Source organism: Scyliorhinus canicula, chromosome 18 (genome assembly GCF_902713615.1).
Source record: "Scyliorhinus canicula chromosome 18, sScyCan1.1, whole genome shotgun sequence".
Classification (NCBI taxonomy): domain Eukaryota; kingdom Metazoa; phylum Chordata; class Chondrichthyes; order Carcharhiniformes; family Scyliorhinidae; genus Scyliorhinus; species Scyliorhinus canicula.
This window is the reverse complement of record NC_052163.1, coordinates 14141622-14160732: the sequence shown is the minus strand read 5'-3', so window position 1 is coordinate 14160732 and position 19111 is coordinate 14141622. Positions and strand designations below refer to the sequence as shown.

At 48.0% G+C, this 19111-nt stretch overlaps 1 long non-coding RNA gene across 1 annotated transcript; it reads left to right on the top strand.

Annotated features, from left to right (window-relative positions):
* Nucleotides 1-1082: 1082 nt before the first annotated feature.
* LOC119953035 lies at nucleotides 1083-17866 on the top strand. The gene is made up of 3 exons (XR_005457944.1): nucleotides 1083-1641; nucleotides 16676-16804; nucleotides 17681-17866. It is a non-coding gene; the product is annotated as an uncharacterized LOC119953035 (long non-coding RNA).
* The last annotated feature ends 1245 nt before the right edge of the window (nucleotides 17867-19111 follow it).

The following is a 19111-nucleotide window of genomic DNA, read 5'->3' as shown; positions in this document are numbered from 1 at the left end:
AATGTCCCATTCCTGCTATGGCTGACATCAGGCAGCTGTGAACAGGCCGTCTGGCCTATATAGAACTGGGGCCAAACCTTGATCAGGCAGTTGGCATTTCCAGCAAGCTCTACTCTTATGGAAGCTTTGCAGCTGTAACGTTCTATTAAAAACATATAACATAGAACATATAGTGCAGAAAGAGGCCATTTGGCCCATCGTGTCTGCACCGACCCACTTAAGCCCTCACTTCCACCCTAACCCGTAACCCAATAACCCCTCCTTACGATTTTGGTCACTACGGGCAATTTAGCATGGCCAATCCACCTAACCTGCACGTCTTTGGACTGTGGGAGGAAACCGGAGCACCCGGAGGAAACCCACGCAGACACGGGGAGAACGTGCAGACTCCACGCAGACAGTGACCCAGCGGGGAATCGAACCTGGGACCCTGGCGCTGTGACATCGAGGCATTTATGTTCTTGCTGTTGGCCATGGGCATGCTCAGAACAGTGCTTCATGGAAAAGGGGATCAGGAAGTGAAAGAGCGCCCCCGCCAAACTAAGGCAGAATGTCTACAGAGGGGAGTGCATGAGTGTTCATTCCACCTGTCCTGCTATTCGAAAGGGGATTTGTGCAGCTAAGCTGTACAGTACAGCAGAGAGGAAGGAAGGACTTGCATTTATGGAGTGGCCTCTTTGTGACCTTAGCTCATCCCAAAGCGCTTTTGAAAACACTGAAATATGCAATTTGGAGAAAAATGACATCAGTGATGGTTGTCTAGCAACGGTTGTTCGGCAACCTTTGAGGAACTCTTGTCATTCTGCATCGCGGGAGACCAGTTGCTGCTATTTCAATTTAAGAAAGAAAAATACATTTGGCAAATTAACAGTGCCCACGGTCGCGCGGCTGTTTTTCATTTTTTAATTCAATCAAAGGAATCATCTCCTTTCATAATTCTGCTGAGAATTGAGGACAGGAGCCAAGAAAATCCCGAGTATAATTCTTGATTTGTGCCATTCTGCTAGCTGGTGGTATGAGGATGTTTGTCCACAATGGACCTCAACACCACTGGGAGGGGAGGGGGGGGAGTAATGATTAGCTTGAGATCCTACTTCTGATCACTGTGCTGCGACCTTTTCCGGAACGCTCCTCAGCTATGGGCCTTGTTGGCTAGGCCAGCATTCATTGCCCACGCCTAAATGCCCCTGAGGTGGTGGTGATGAGCTGCCTTCTTGAACCGCAGTAGCCCCGTAGGTACAGCCAGAGTGCTGTTAGGGAGGGAGTTCCAGGATTTTGACACAGCGACAGTGAAGGGATGGCCGATATATTTCCAAGTCAGGCTGGTGAGTGACTTGGAGGGGAACCTGCAGGCGGTGGCGATCCCAAGGGCCTGCTGCCATTGTCCTTCCGGGTGCTAGAGGTGGCGGTTTTGGACGTCTTGTCGAAGGAGCTTTGCTGAGTTGTTCCAGTGCGCCTTGTCGATGGTACAAACTGCTGCCACGGTGCACCAATGTTTAAGGTGATTGATGGGTGCCAATCAAGCGGGCCACTTTGTCCGGGATGCTGCCGACCTTCTTGAACATTGTTGAAGTTTCACTCATCCAGGCAAGTGGAGTATTCCATCACATTCCTACCTTTTCTGCCTTGGAGAGACAGGAGGTGAGTTACATGTGACACAATTCCCAGCCTCTGACCTGCTCGTGTAGCCACAGTAGAATGGACCAATGCTAACTGTCCAGGATGTTGATAGTGGGGGGAATTCAGTCATGGTAATGCTGTTGAATATCAAGTTGGGGGTGGTTAGATCATCTTTAAGATGGCCATTGCCTGTGAATGTACAAAATTGTGATGCTCCCACAGTCAAATAGCTGCCAAGCACTTATTTCCAGGCTTACGAATCAATTATAGGTGGATGGTGCTGATAAAGGAGAGTAGCCTGTGAACTGCATATCTGGATGAAGGGGGAGTTAGGATGCTGCAGGACTGCAGGCCTGAAACAGTTCATTTCTCTGGGCTGGGCGAGCCGCAGATTAGCTTTTCATGGATGTGAGTGAGAAAAATCAAATCTGCTCTAAACATCTTTGTTGAATTGATACAACTGATTTTAATGATTTATTTCAGAGCCATAGAATACAGAAGAGGCCCTTCGACCCATCGAGTCTGTACTATCAAATCTACACTAATCTCAATTCCCAGCACTTGGTCCATAGCCTTGAATGTTATGACTTTTCAAGTGCTCATCCAGGTACATGTTAAAGTTCATGAGGTTTCCCACTTCTACTACGCTCCCAGGTATTCAAACTCCCACCCCCCTCTGGGTGAAAAAGATTTTCCTCAAATCCTCGCTCAACCTCCTGCGCCTCGCCTTATAGTGATGCCTCTTAATTATCAACCCTTTAAGTAAGGGTAACAATTGCTTCCTATCCAACCTGTTCCTACACCTCATAATCTTGTACACCTCAATCGGGTCCCCCCTCGGGGCGGCATGTTAGCAATGGGACTGCGGCGCTGAGGACCCGGGTTCAAATCCCGGCCCTGGGTCACTGTCCGTGTGGAGTTTGCACACTCTTCCTGTGCCTGCGTGGGTTTCACCCCCTACAACCCAAAAATGTGCAGATTCAGTGGATTGGCCACGCTAAATTGCCCGTTAATTGGAAAAACAATAATTGGGTACTCTAAATGTTTTTTTAAATCAGGTCCCGCCTCAGCCTTCTCTGCTCTAAAGAAAACAACCCCAGCCTCTCTTCATAGCTCAAATGCACCATCACAGGAAACATCCTGGTGAATCTCCTCTGCACCCGCTCCACTGCGATCACATCCTTCCTGAAATGAGGTGACCAGAACTGTGCACAGTATTCCAGCTGTGGCCTAACCAAAGTCCTGTACAGCTCCAACATAACCTCCTTGCTCTTATCATCTATGCTGCAACTGATGATTGCCTTCTGAACGATCCTATTAACCTGTCCTGCTGCCTTCAGGGATCTGTGGACAAGTACCCAAGTACCCTCTGTGTTGTGGCTCTTAGTGTGTCTGGCCATTAATTGGGCCCTCCCTTGTCTCAATACTGTTTGTGAAAGCTTGTCAGGAAATTCAGGAAACAGAACTATAGAATCCCTTCAGTGCAGAAGGAGGCCATTCAGCCTATCAAATCTGTACCGGCCCTCTGAACGTGCAGCCTATCTCGGCCCACGCCCTATCCCAGTAACCCCACCTAACCTGCGCATCCTTGGACACTGAGGCTCCACACAGACAGTCACCCAAGGCTGGAATTGGACCCGGGCCCCTGGCGCTGTTAGGCAGTCGCGCTAACCAGTGTGCCGCCCTGTTTTATTTTCCTCAAGGCTTTTTTTCCCCCCATTTTTCCACCTGGATTGGGTTTGTGCCAGTTTTGAGAGATTTGCCTCTTTTGAAGTTTTGATCTTTAATAACATCTCGAGAGTCTTTGCCCTGCTGAGCAGCCACAAGATTGCAGGTTAATACTGACTCACACTAACCTACATTCGGCACTTCAACTTCACCTATTTGCAGCAATGGTGTGAAGTGACGCACCGTAAACCACTTCATTCATAATCAGAATGCTTTTGGCATCCTAAATTACTCACAATCACACGCTTAGTAAGATTGCAGGATTTTGTGTCAAAAATTGGCCACATGGAACAAATATTGAAGGTGTTTTAATTCTGCCCTATGTTTAAATTTTCACGCTCAGCAACACCTTGGTTAATACCCAGAACCTTTGCTGAGAAGTCCGTACATTGGTTTAAAAGCAAAACACTGTGGACGTTGGGAATCAGAAACTGGGCCAGTGCCAAAGAAAAAGGCTGCGTTGGGCTCAAAACGTTGGGACTGATCCAACGGCCGCGCCCGACCCGGGGATATGACGCGGCCGGTAAATCCCACGAGAGGCCTCTTGCCCAGCTCACCACATCCCGTGAGATTTAATAGATCTCGCAAGACACTGTAATCCGGATCCCACCCACGATGGGTGGGATCCAGATCTGGCTAATCTGCATATTTAATACTGCAGTAAGCAGCACTTTGATATGCACTCAATAGAGTTACCCACGGCACGGAATCTGACCCATGTGCCTCACAGACCCCGAGCGAGCACTGTTTAGTGCAGATTTCCACAAATGGGGGTCAGGGGTCTCTCGGGCACCTGTTCACTTAAACCAGTGATGAGTATGCCTTCCCAATGACACTCCATTCGACCCACTTAGAATTTGATCCATGGATTTTTGAAAAAGAGCAGGCGCAGATGCTGTTCTGAAAGGTAATCTTCTGTAATGAAACCGACCTTTGTGCGTGACAATGGTGTGTTGTGGCTGTGATTTGGCCGCCACGTTCATCTGCAGATACGCCTGTGAAAGATGAATTTTACTGAATTTCTGCACTCCAGAAAGTCCAGCAAACAAATCTTCAATCAGCGGCGTAGATAATGATCTGCCCACAAAACTGGGTCAATAGTATTACAACCTCCACATATTCTCGCAAAGCCATCCCGTTTTAATACACAAACGATTGGTGTCGCCCAATCACTTGTAGCAACAGAGTCAATGACTTTACTAATCTTTCCCGTCCTTCTTCAACTGTCGGCCTGATGGCACATGGTATGGTTCTAGTTTTGAGACATTTGGGAGTGTTGTCTGGCTTGATTTTTAGATGTAGCTCAACTCCAGTTATAGAGCCTACTGAATCTTCGAGCACCTTCTCCTCCTTCTTCAGAAGTTTTTGCAAGTTTCCATTTGAATCCACTGACTGATTGACTGTTTCCCAGTTAAACCTAATCTTAGCCGGCCATGCTCTGTCAAATAGAGCAGGAAGGTTTCCAGGGACAATGTGAAGAGGCAACTTCATCACCTGCCCATTTGTTTCTACTTTCACCATAATGCAACCTTTTAATGGTGCAACCTCTTCAGGTGTACATCCCTAGACTCACATTTGGTGGTTTTAAAGGCAGATGACTCAGCTTTTGATGATAAATTGTCTCGGGAATTAGCACTTCTGCATTTCCATTTTAATTTGATTAACTTCAAGTTCTGGATATGTCCCAAAATGTTGTTGATTTCCCTGAATTGACAAAACACCTAGGTTTAGCAGTTGCAGTAGTTTTGCTTTGCTGTCTTTTAAGTGACCTTGATGTTCATCCACTAATTTGCAGACGTGACTAGATTGTTTACCTGTGTTGTTCTTCTTGCACCTTCTTGGTGTAGAGGTTTTGATCCCAACACACCTGGCCCTTCTTGCCACAGTTCTTGCCTGTATTTGATTGACTCCAGCATTCCCTCACTGAGTGTCCAACCTGTGTACGACGGTGACATGGTTGTACCTTTGCAGCCTTGCTCCTCGAGGTATCCAGGATCTTCGCTCCAGCACCTATCTGTGAAGGCTCTCCCGTTGCAAGCTCCATAGATGTGGCAGCTCCCACAGCAGCTTTTAGAGTTAAGTAGCTTACAGCAAGTAGCTTCCTCTGAATAGCTTCACTATGGAGACCACAAACCAGCCGGTCTTGAAGAGCATCATCCAGTGTTGCACTAAAGTCACAATATCTAGCTAATCTTCTTAAAGATGTTACAAGCTGTAAAATACTTTTACCTTCTTCCTGACTACAATGGTAGGACAGAAACTTTTCTATAATCAGTAACAGTTTAGGAGAGAAATATCTCTCTAACGTTTTCATTAATTCAATATAGGACTTAACTCTTGGTTTTAAGGGTGAACTAGATTCTGTAGCAGCATAAACCTATATACGGCCAAATGAACTGTGAAATGTTGCAATCTTTAAGTCCTCTGGGATCTGGTTGGTTAATAAAAACATATTGGGCAGCACGGTAGCATAGTGGTTAGCATCAATGCTTCACAGCTCCAGGGTCCCAGGTTCGGTTCCCGGCTGGGTCACTGTCTGTGCGGAGTCTGCACGTCCTCCCCGTGTGTGCGTGGGTTTCCTCCGGGTGCTCCGGTTTCCTCCCACAGTCCAAAGATGTGCGGGTTAGGTGGATTGGCCAGGCTAAATTGCCAGTAGTGTCCTAAAAAAGTAAGGTTAAGGGGGGGGTTGTTGGGTTACGGGTATAGGGTTGATATGTGAGTTTGAGTAGGGTGATCATTGCTCGGCACAACATCGAGGGCCGAAGGGCCTGTTCTGTGCTGTACTGTTCTAAATTCTAAATATGAATTCCATGTTTCATAATCCTCATCAAATACATCCATGGCATTTTTCCCACGATTTTTGGATCCAGGCTCCTAAGATCTACATTTCCTCCCTTCCGATTGTGTTGAAGTGTATGGCACTAACAACCCCTTGAACAAGCAACTAAGAATTCTTTCCCTTTTATGCCTGAGTATTTCCCCCTGAGTAGTGGCCCTTTGTAGGGTCCACGCAGCCCGGGGAGTTTTGCCAATTGCGTGGTCCCTGCAGCTCAGACCCCACTGACTTCAACGTAAGAAAGTCTTCCCTGACTGTCGGTCTTCTTACTCACAGTTGCTGTCGGAAATTTTGTTAAACCTCCATATCGGTGGCAGTGCTTCACCCGACGCCTGTGTGTGTGTTTGTGAGTCTGGTCCCAAGCATCTTGCTGCCATCCCACAGTTAGTCGCTGAAAATCTTCTTTCCAGTGATTGTTCTGCCTTAATCCTCGTCGCCAGTTTTCTATCCAGTGATATTGCTTTGTTGCCGAAAAGAGGAAAGTTATGGAGGTGCCCACACTCTGGATTCTTGAGAAGTTTATTAAGAGATGTTGCTCAATACAATCAAGGTGGTGATCTGCCTAAATCCGTGCCAACACTCTGCTGACGTCATTACACATCACATGATGCATAACTAGCAGCAATGTATTGCCAGATACGTAACAAAGTGTAATCCTGCAATGATGCCAAGAGAGATTAGTTCTTTTTAGAATATGGACACACCTTGTGTTTGAATGTGTTTTTCATCATCAGCCACGCAAATATCAAGACTGAACCCTCAATCCCACTTCCTGCCCCACACCTACTGGGCCCCCTGTTGTTTCAGTCCCAAGAACCCTAAATAACAGAATGGAACAGTGCGCTTGCATTATGAAGCTAGAATGGGCAGGTTTCCCCCACTGAGCTCCCTCTGAAAGAAGGATGGTAACTTGAACAGGCTAAATCTAACTTGCTGTCCTTGCACACTTCCCTTGAGGTACTGGGACGGTGGGGGTGTGCCGGGACAGACTGGGAGTAGGTCACGAGGGGAGAAAGTCGACAAACTTTATGAGCATAAAGCAGTGTGCTGCATGCATTCTGAAATCGAACAGAGAAATTTGGCACCTGCAGCCAGGGTACATAGTGCGCTATCATCAAATTGGAATTCATCTCGTCTTACATGATAATTTGTACTTGGCAACCAGCCTGTCCATAAATAAAGTCTTATCGGAGGAAACTGTTGCCAAACTGAATACTGTAGTGTGTTGTACAGGAAGACAGTGATTCCAAAAAATGGCACTGGGATTTCCTGATGATACTGATTCAGGTAAACCAGGCAGGTCACAGTATAAATCCCTGGTGTGGGCGGAGTTAACTTTGACCATCATCGGGATATTGTCATTAGCATTTGTCCTTTACATTTGGGCCAAGATTCCTGCTATTGATCACCATTCAATGATTCCTGCTTTAGGATGCTCATTTTGAGGAATAGGACTGGGGTCAGGCATGATGCTCCCTCCCCCCCTCACCATATACGCATCAAATAGCCCATTGACCAACTTTGGGTCAGGAACTTCCATAGAACCAACCCCGAGCTTGAGACAGTGTCTGCAGGAAAGGCTAAAAACGAGGCAGATTTATGAAGTTGTTCCTGCTCCCTGTTACCTTATCGCACATACATACAGCAAATGGTGTCCAAGGTACTCCAATCGACAACCCAATCCTTCAAAATACTCACTTGACAGCTTGAACATAAGAACATAAGAACTAGGAGCAGGAGTAGGCCATCTGGCCCCTCGAGCCTGCTCCGCCATTCAATGAGATCATGGCTGATCTTTTGTGGACTCAGCTCCACTTTCCGGCCCGAACACCATAATCCTTAATCCCTTTTTTCTTCAAAAAACTATCTATCTTTACCTTAAAAACATTTAATGAAGGAGCCTCAACTGCTTCACTGGGCAAGGAATTCCATAGATTCACAATCCTTTGGGTGAAGAAGTTCCTCCTAAACTCAGTCCTAAATCTACTTCCCCTTATTTTGAGCCTATGTCCCCTAGTTCTGCTTTCACCCGCCAGTGGAAACAACCTGCCCGCATCTATCCTATCTATTCCCTTCATAATTTTAAATGTTTCGATAAGATCCCCCCTCATCCTTCTAAATTCCAACGAGTACAGTCCCAGTCTACTCAACCTCTCCTCATAATCCAACCCCTTCAGCTCTGGGATTAACCTCGTGAATCTCCTCTGCACACCCTCCAGTGCCAGTACGTCCTTTCTCAAGTAAGGAGACCAAAACTGAACACAATACTCCAGGTGTGGCCTCACTAACGCCTTATACAATTGCAGCATAACCTCCCTAGTCTTAAACTCCATCCCTCTAGCAATGAAGGAAAAAATTTCATTTGCCTTCTTAATCACCTGTTGCACCTGTAAACCAACTTTCAGTGACTCATGCACTAGCACACCCAGGTCTCTGAACAGCGGCATGCTTTAATATTTTATTGTTTAAATAATAATCCCGTTTGCTGTTATTCCTACCAAAATGGATAACCTCACATTTGTCAACATTGTATTCCAACTGCCAGACCCTAGCCCATTCACTTAACCTATCCAAATTCCTCTGCAGACTTCCAATATCCTCTGCACTTTTCGCTTTACCACTCATCTTAGTGTCATCTGCAAACTTGGACACATTGCCCTTGGTCCCCAACTCCAAATCATCTATGTAGATTGTGAACAATTGTGGGCCCAACACGGATCCCTGAGGGACACCACTGGCTACTGATTGCCAACCAGAGAAACACCCATTAATCCCCACTCTTTGTTTTCTATTTTGATAAGTTTCGATTGAATTGTAACAAATCCATGGCCTGTCACAATCTGAAATACTTCAAGCTGCCAGATATATTGTGGCCCTTGTTATTTCAATTTGTCTGTATCACAAAGCTCTTTCCCCCATTCTTAGGTTCACAGCAATGGTAGCATCCAATCTGTCTCTCCTGATTCAAGTGTGAAAGTTGAAAGGACATTTCTCCACCTACTCCACAGTGATTCAACTTTCTCGATCGCTTGGGGAGTGTCATTTCTGAGAATTTACAACAAATGGCTCATCTCAATGCTGCACGATCTTGAACTTCAATGCCATTGCCACAGCTATTAATCATCATTTATTTGAGGAAAGCTTATGCCTTCAGGCTGTTGGATGTTTTTTTTTAGTTGAAGTCAATTCGACTTGACTTTGGTGGGTGCCGGCGAGCAGGTGGGTTGTGCTGCCGTTGGGGCCATTCAACAGACGTCTGGACGCGTCAATGGTTAGAGGCAGTTGTGTTTGTATCTCAGCTGGAGCGTCATTGGTGTAAAACATTTGGAAGTTACTGCAGCACATGGAAAATGGGTAGGTGAACAATTCAGCAATAGACTGAGGTGGGGGGACGGTAAATTTGCTGATCGGCTCGAAATGAAAAGGGTGGCCCCATCGATGCTGGAGAGGCAGACACAGAGCCGGGGACTACGTGACGGGTTGTCAGCAATTATCAGTGCCCGCAAGTACAGCTAGAGGAGTCCAACCGCCTGCAGGGGCAGGAGGCGGTGCCGAACATGCCTGCCACCCAGGCCAACACCGCACGGGTGGCATCTGCAATGGAGGCCTTGGAGGCAAAGGTATCGGCCACGGGTCAGGGTGCCAAAGGCCTGGGGCACTCTGTGCGGACGGTGGCTGAAGCACAGGACTGGGTTGCCCTATCACAGGCAGCTGTGTACCAGGGCCACCTTCATATTGCAGCGGCGCTCCAGAGCTTGACCCAGTCACAACGGGTCATGGCTGTGGTCGTCGACGGCATTGCCCACACCCCCCTGCAGCGAAAGGACGGCCCAGATCTTGTGCTTGAATCCCTAGAAGGGGCACTGAATCCACATCTTTCAGACCCAGAGGGGTGGGTTCTACCAAATCAACAACAGTCCGTTTAACAAGGAAAGAAAATGCAATAGAGCGAGGTTGGCATCTAAAGGAGAATGATGGGATGTCCTGTGTACAAATCCCACTGTATTTTTCCACTATCTTCTACTTTTGTTTGAAATTGTCGATTTTTTAAATCAACCCTCATCCCCATGGCCCCCTGCCCTCCACCCCCACCACCAACATTTTCTCCACACATTCACCCAGAGCACTGCACACAGTAATGTGAGAGAAGAGTTACTGGAAGCAGGTGGAAGGTGAGCAACAGAAGCTCTTCAACAATGCTGAAATACTGAAGTAGATGTTCTACAAATCGGCATATTATCGCAACATAGAGATTGATCTTTCCATTCGAGGTGACAGATGAGATTGTAAGCATTATCTGCAACTTAAATGAAAGCATTTAGAGCCCGAAGGATAGATTTTCCGCCTCGACTCATTTTCACGGGAGAAATGAATAAGGGCTGGGATTCCCGGCCAAGTGTTGACGCCAGCGTCAAAACCGGAGCGAGCGACGCCGGCGTCAACAGGCGTCCAGGCCCAGTCATTCTCCCCTTCCTCGGGGGGCTAACACAGCGCTGGAGTGCTGTGCGCTGCTCCGCTGCCGAAAGCCGGCCCTACACGGCCGGTGCAGGTCCGCGCATGTGCACCACGGCCATCTCCGTGCCAGCCCCTGGGCAGCATGGCGGAGCCCTAATTTTTGCCCTCAACAGAGTGACTGTCATTTTCTCCTGGGTACTGAGGTTTACTACCTCAAAGTATAAAATTCAGTGTCAATGGCCACGGTTCACTGAATTTAGGTTAAAGTCTGGTGAATATATTCAATGTTTTAGCATCAACTACTTCCTGTGGTAATGAATTCCACAGGCTCACCACTCTTTGTGTGAAGAAGTGTCTCCTTCTCTCTGTCCTAAATGGTTTACCCTGAATCCTCAGGCTGTGACCCCTGGTTCTGGACACACCCATCATCAGGAACATCTTCCCTGCATCTACCCTGTCTAGTCCTGTTAGAATTTTATAAGTCTTTATGAGATCCCCCCTCATTCTTCTGAACTCCAGTGCGAAAATCCCAACCTAGTCAATCTCTCCTCATATGACAGTCCCGCCATCCCTGGAATCAGTCTGGTAAACCTTTGCTGCACTCCCTCAAGAGCAAGAACATCCTTCCTCAGAGAAGGAGACCAAAACTGCACACAATATTCTAGGTGTGGCCTCACCAAAGCCCTGTACAATTGCAGCAACACATCCCTGCTCCTGTACTCAAAACCTCTCGCAATGAAGGCCAATATACCATTAGCCTTCTTTACCGCCTGCTGCACCTGCATGCTTACCTTCAGCGACTGGTGCACAAGGACACCAGGGACACCCAGGGATGCCGACCTGGCCAGGCTTCTCGGCACTGTGGATGGGAGACAGGGAACCCTGTTCCCCCGAGGGGGGTCAGAGGACCAGCAGCAGGGTCAGCAATGCTGTCTGGGGGGCAGTGGCAGTGCGGGCAATGTGACAAGGAGGACCACAGTCCAAAGTCAGAAGACCAACGACCTCCAATGAGCTGCAGGTGTAATTACCACCTCTCTCCTGGCATCAGTTCTACCTGCCATCCCTCAAACTCCAACCCCCCCCCCCCCCCCCCCCTGTCCTGCCAATCGACTGTTTGACACCTCACACCCTCCCCACATCCGATCTTTGTGCTTGTTCCTCAGAACCCCGGGCACCCACCAGCACAACCCCTTCATGTCCAGGTGCGGTGCCCACACATGCCACCTGTTGTAGACTCCCCTGACTCATAAGTGTGGGGTTCACAATGCCCTCTCTTTGTTCCACAGAAGATAGCCCATAATAATAGGGAAAGGGCCAATGAGGGGAGGAATCCCAGAGATTTGAGTCCTCACCTCCTATCAGGAATGGGCCCTGGAAATTGCAGGGTTTGTCCGAGGAGAGAGCAGTCACTGACTGTGAGGGTGGCCGGTGCCGTAGAGGTGAGAATCCATTGCTCCTTCACCCAGATGGCCTGTCCCAAGTGTTCATGTCAGACACAATGATCCTTCCCTCTCACTGACCACATCTCCATTCTCTCGCAGGATCTCTATCTGATGGGGCCGGGCCTTCCGGAGTCGTCCAAGGCGACCACCATTGGGGCATCATAGCTGTCATCCGCTCCTTCCACCAGCGCAGGGGCACACACCTTGGCCGATGACATTGGTGGACAGGCTTCTCGGTCACAATCTGATGGCCACCATACAGTTGCTGACGCGCATCAGGTGGAGGCAGGAACATCCAAGGGAATCAGCAGCTGGAGGTCTGCTGGGTCCCAGCCAGATGCCGAGCCTCTGGACAAGGTTCTCCCAGAGCTGATGCAGATGACAGGACACAGCCGTGAGATTTAGGAGGGGGGTGTCAGCGACAGTCCAGCGACTGTAAGGCCGATTGGAGAAGTCCCAAAGGCTGCAGGAGGTGGTGCCAACAGTGCATGGCACCGAGGCCAACACTGCTCGGGTGGTGACCACAGTGGAAAAGCTGGAGCGCGAAGTCCACATGCCCTGAGCTCGGCAGGCACCGAGAGGGAGGCGGCAGCGCTGGAGACCAACCCAGGCCCTGCCATCAAGCCAACTATAGTGATCTCCATTTCTTCTGAATACCCACATCCTGGGGGTATTTGCAGCTCGGGAGAATGGAAGTCTGTCAGTCAAATGTTCACTGTTAAAACATGTCACACTTCATACATGTGAAGCCTTTGTCATGTTAATCTTCAAAGCGTGCCAGGCCGCACTCCCGTCTCCTGTTGCCCTCCGCTTCCCCTAACCTCCAGGCACAGAGGACCAGGATCAAATGCCCCCAATGCAGACCCTGTTCAGAGTTCAGAGGATGGGTGTGAGCGTGCCAGCAGCAGGAAGACAGAACAACTTTAGCAGAAACTGAGGAGTACCAGAGTTTTCTTCACAGTGAGGAATCATCACTCTCCTGCCTTGTACAGTGACCTGCCGACGGTGCCGACACAGGCCCATCACCCTGGAGTGATGTAACACAGGCCCTTGGAGAGAGGAATAGGGTGGTCGAGAAGGGGGCGGGGTGATGGGGAGTGCGGGGAATGGAGGAGGGAAATGGGGGGAGGCCGGGGGGGGATTTGTGGGGAGAGGGAAATGGGAGGGAGGGGAATGGGGAGGGAGCTGGTGGGGAAGGAAAATGGGGGAGGGGGGTTGAACTGATGGACTCAGCCTCGTCCCTGGAGAATCTGGAGACAAGGATGGCTGCTCTGGACCTACTGGCATGTTGGACTCTGGCTGCTGCCTGTCTCCATACTCCTAGCTTCTCCTCAGGCTCAGCCTCCTCCTCAGTCGAGGCAGCATGTCCCTCCACCTCCTCCTGCTCCTCCTTATAGAGTGACATGTGCACCATCGATTACCCCCTGGAATTTGGGAATCAAGGTGAGGGCAACAAATCCTGCAGCCCGGGCATCTTGGTGGGCCTAGTCTGATGCACAGGCAGACAGAACATCTGTCATCTCCCGGCTGCACCCGTGGCTGGAAGATCGGGGTATGCCTCACATGTCCCTTCTCGGGCCCTGGAATTACCTAGTGGCATCGACATTGAGGCTGCAGTAATCTGCACGACCACTGGGAGCGGATGTCCTCCTCCTCCACAGGGCGCCATGTCTGCAAGCACGGTCCCCCTGCTCAGATGTAGCCTGTGGCACGGTGTCCGTCAGCTCATTGAATGACCGATGCTGCTCGTACACCTTGGGCCACGCTGGCCTCCCATTCTGGGTCCCACCTCAACCTGATGGACGGCCGGGTCTTCAGGGTTTGCTGCGGCCCCCTGTACATGGGCTGCCACCTCCAGCCTGCAGCAAAAGGGCAGCATCCACGGGATTGACCCCAGCAAACATTGTTTTATCTGGAAGGAATTTTAGGCGGAGGGAGACCGACGATCAGTTAGGGCTTCCATCCCGAGACCTTCAAAACTCCCAAGCCTTCCCCACCCTTACCATGACTGTCCCGCCTTTTCTCTGTGCCATCCAGCCAGCCAGTTGTGCTGGCAAACCTTGCTCTGCACCTGGCCATATTAGGAGCCCCAAATCTCTCCCTGGAACGTTGGGGAGGATGTGTTCAGCTGCTCTCCACTCGTACAATCACTGCTCTAGACGCCTGCTCTTTAATGTTTGATTGTTGACAGCTATCTCTATAGTGCTGATGCTCCTCTGAGACTAATCATCCTCTGAGACATGGCACCTGAGCCTTTGAGGAGGTACTTGAGAGTTGAAGCGTGTAAGGTGCTCTCACAATGAATTCCTCATTTTAGATAGCCTTCAGCTGTGAAGCTAGAGGCTGCTCACGGTCAATGGAAGTTAAATCGAATTTCTGGAGAGAAACCGCAGCATGGTTCTGTTCTGGGGGAGTCTGGTAGGTCAGACAGGCAGAAGCTGTGGTTGCCTGTTATGGGTGGCTCGAAGGCCTCACAGATGCAAAGCCCCTCAGCGCACGGCCCAGGGGCGACCCCCGACCTGGAACACTTCAGCCCCCAACCAACTAGTGCCCTTGAGCTTGCATGCCGGAAAATGGAAATGGCTACTCACCTCCTCACTTCCCCTCAGCAGCCATTGTGCCAGGCTCCTGTTTTTGTAGAGGAGTACTGAACGACATTCACGTGACTTCCCGCTGGGAAGTCGGGTAATTCCTGGGAGGCCGCTGCATTCGACTTCAATCGCGTTACTAAGATTAAAATGAATGCAATTGAGGGTTCATGGTATTCTCGCCATTCTGGGGTGTGCTCCGGAACTTGCCATTGAGAGAGAGCGGGTCAGGTGAATCACAGAATGGTTAGTGCCTGGAGTGAATCTCGATTTTGCTCTCCTCCGCTATTCATCCAGCTCAGTCCAATCCCCGCAGGGCGCAACGTGGTTACAGAACCGTGCCCAATACCAATCTATGGGAAAGGTTACCTCGTCACAATGATTACCATAAGCAGGTTTATTCAATGTTCAAGTGAGAGTGGCTTTCAATACTCAAGTATCTACTAGTTTTTCTGAAACTGGAATAATTTTGTGAGACCGGTTGACCGTCCCAGTTTAATGTGCCATTTCTTTGTGGATGATGCCAGTGGAGGTAGGTTTCTCTGTACTGTTCGTGGTATCCCGTTATGCGATGCTTTATTTCAAAGCCATCTCAAGTAGTCACAAGGACACGATTTAGAACTCAAGAGTCTTGGGTCTAATAATTGGGCAGTTAGATGAAAAGAGCTTGTTGACTGCCAAGAATGGCTTTAAAGAGAGAAGCCAACAGACTGGGGCATTAAAATGCCAGTTAAATCCGAAACCATTCACCCAAGTGTTAGGTGCGTTACTTACTTTGATAGAGATGCAGTTGATAATATTGCAATTCTGCTGTTAATGGTCTGCCGCAGTAAGATATATATATAAATGATTGGATTTTGAAGTGGAGCAGCACACGCTGCTACACTGCTATTCATGCTGGCTCAGGGAGCTTTTGCTACTCATTCAAGTCTGTAGCTTTTATAGCTTCTGAGCCAGGGGTAAACAGGAGGTTCAATAATGTACTTGTATCTACATGCAGAGGGCGGGTGAAACTGACCAGGCTGGCTGCTGTACGAGCACAAAACCAACTTGCAAAAAATTAATTTCAAACAATTAACTGGGATGGATTCACCAAATGTATTACACTATCTCCCGACCAAGGGTTTAACGTTTCCAGAAAAAATTTTTTGTTTGCTTAATAAGTAAATTATATATTTTTTTTAATTGACTCTGATTGGCAAACCGACTCAGAAATGCTTCCATTGGCCTATTGCTCGAGATTTTCAGGATTCACATTTGGAATGTAAGGGTCCCAAACCCATTCATTGCTACTAATTAGTACTGTGTAATTTGAATGAAAGTAATTGTTATAATTCTATTTATTTTAGTCTAATTGGTCTACTGTGGCATCGCTTGTCGACAAAGGTTTTTTTTTTCAAAATGTGTCTCTGGTGCTGTTACTGTCTTTGCTTCCCTCTCTAATCTTTCAATCTCCCCCTGTGTCGATCTGCTTTTTATCCCCCCCCCCCCCCCCCCCCCCCCCGCTGAGTGGTGTTGAGACTTTTTACTGTGCTTCTTCCTGTGATTATTCCATTTGTTTCTCTCTCTCTCCCTCTCACTGTTCCATTTTAGGTAACTTTATCTGGCCTTGTTATGATCTAGTTAAAATTGCTAATGTGCTGTTTATGAGCAAGACTCTGAAGATTCCTTCACATCTGCACACTGATCCACAATTGCTATTTTACTTGATTGAATTCCCAGATATTCGCTTTGCATTGGCAGTTCGCCACATTGCACTTAATCCTTCTCGTTTGCTTCATTGTGGGGGGGGGGGGATATCTGGTGGTAAATGAAATAACTGCAAACATTAGTCAAACCTCTCTTCCATCTCAAATCCCATCCCTATTTTCTCAGCCACAAGCTTGATGTATATATGCTGCCAGAGACCGCAGATTTTTTTTTTAGCTTGTTGCTGTGTCCAGGATGTAACGTCCATTGTAACAATCCGCAACAATATCACTCTTTCTCTTTGCTATTGTATCCAGCATACCCCATGCCTCCGTGCTGTGATTACAAAATGGGAGCGGGCATTGGAGTTGACAAGAAATCCTCACCAAAAATGACAACTTCAGGAGTTTTTAAGCTGATTGAGAATAAGGATCTGCCTTGTGAAAGTAAGTGTACTGATATCCTGATGGTTTAATTAATTTTGTACATGATAAAGTGATAATTGCTGAAAAAATAGATACGTCGAAGCTTTTTATCCTGCACTCATCAGAACACTTCCCAAGAATACCAATATTTTTTTTAATAAATTTAGATTACCCAATTATTTTTTCCAATTAAGGGGCAATTTAGCGTGGTCAATCCACCTACTCTGCACATTTTTGGGTTGTGGGGGTGAAACCCACGCAGACACGGGGAGAATGTGCAAACTCCACACGGACAGTGACCCAGAGCCGGGATCGAACCTGGGACTCAGCGCCGTGAGGCGGTTGTGCTAACCACTAGGCCACCGTGCTGCCCAAGAATATCAATATAAGGGGCAAACAACTACAGAATGATAAGAAAGTGCTGATTGAGAGGCAAGTAGACTGATTGATGGAGGTGTTGCCATGGGGAATGCACCAGGTGACTTAACGTTAACTTCCAGGCATTGTGCGAAACTTAAACCAGGCAGTTTGACCCCGATTGGTCAAGGAGGCATTGTCCTGAGGAATGAGTCAGCAAATAGCTGTCACTAATTTTGGCAGTTGACTGTCAGTCACCTGGTGCATTCTCCATGGCGAGCCTCTACCGATCAGAGTCTATTTGTCAAACACTTTCTTCTCCAACACAATAAATTGTTGTTTTCCCCTAATATCGGTAGACTTGTAAAGTGTCATGAGAACGAATAGCTTTGACACGTCTCTTTTTTTCAGCAATACTCATGTTCTGTATTACCAAATAACTAAAGTGATAATTGTTTAATAATTGCCTCAAGAAAACAAGCAACATTGGACATTGGTCCTATTTTATGACTTGACTGTTATTTTTCTAATATCCCACAGATCAATCATCTTGGCCAGTGACAGAAGGTTTTACTCAAGAATCATAGAATTACTACAATGCAGAAGGAGGCCATTCGGCCCATCAAGTCTGTACCGACCCTCTGAAAGAGCATACTATCTTGGCTCCCACCCCCAACCTACCCCCGTAACCCCATATAACCTTTTGGACACTAAGGGGCAATTTATCATGGCCATTCCACCTAACCTGCACATCTTTGGACGGTGGGAGGAAACCGGAGCACCCGGAGGAAACCCACGCAGACACGGGGAGAAGGTGCAAACTCCACATAGTTACTCAGAACTGAAATTGAACCCGGGTCCCTGGCGCTGTGAGGCAGCAGTGCTAACCACTGTGCCACTGTGCTGAACCACATCCACCCTCCCGCCCCCCATCCAATCTTCAGCTGGTTAATTTTAATGAGGAGAGACAGTGGCATCGGGTTACTGGACTAGTAACGCACATGCCCAGGCTAATGTTCTGGGGAGATGAGTTCAACTCCCATCACAGCAGCTAGTTAGTGTTAAATTCAATTAATAAAACATGGAATATGAAGCTAACCTCAGCAATGGTGACCATGAAACTATTGTCGGTTGTTGTCGGCGGTCCTTCAGCGCCGGCCTAGCCCCCGGAAGTGCGGAGGATTCTGCAACTTCCGGGCAGCCCAACGCCGGAGTGGTTCGCGCCCATCTTGGCACCGGCGTCGGGCCTTCCCGCCAATTGCAGGAGAATCCCGCCCTGTTTCTTTTAAATTCTGCCCAAGGATCTTTCTGAATTCAAATATACTTTTCCTATGTAAAAACTCGAGTCTTGCTTTTAAAGTGTTGTTGTCTCTGAACAAGAGATTTTCAGCCTGGTTCTGTGCCCAGGCATTCAGACTGGGGAGGGTTTGATCCACCGTACAGTCTAACACTGAATCTTAATTATTATCACATGGATTTTGCAGTCTGCAGCAAAGCCAGGGCATTCACTGCTAACCTCAAAGAAAGCTTGGCTGACAGATGTAACGATCAGTGTCGCAAGAGCATTAACCCCCCTCGACATGCAGTTGATTGCAGCATCCTTTAATGTGGAGCTACAATTGTTACGACACCCTGGGCTAGTGCACGGTCAATTCCAGCCCTACCTGCCCCGGAGCCATAACACAAGTCAATTAACCAATAATTCTTATTAATATTTCCGAGGTCTTTGGCCCTTGGCTGCCCAATAATTGCAGTCACCAGTTTGGCAAGTTTAAACACAATTACTGTTTATTTATAATGAGTTATAATGAAATAAGCAGCAAATACAGTTGGTTAAATATTAATAAGTACCTAACTGCTACTTTAACTTGCCTCTTCACCCTCCACACACACACACTCACCAATGACAGCCAAACACAGAGGAGTGGAAAAGGAGGGAAGAAGCAACATAAATGAAAGAGCAAAGGATTT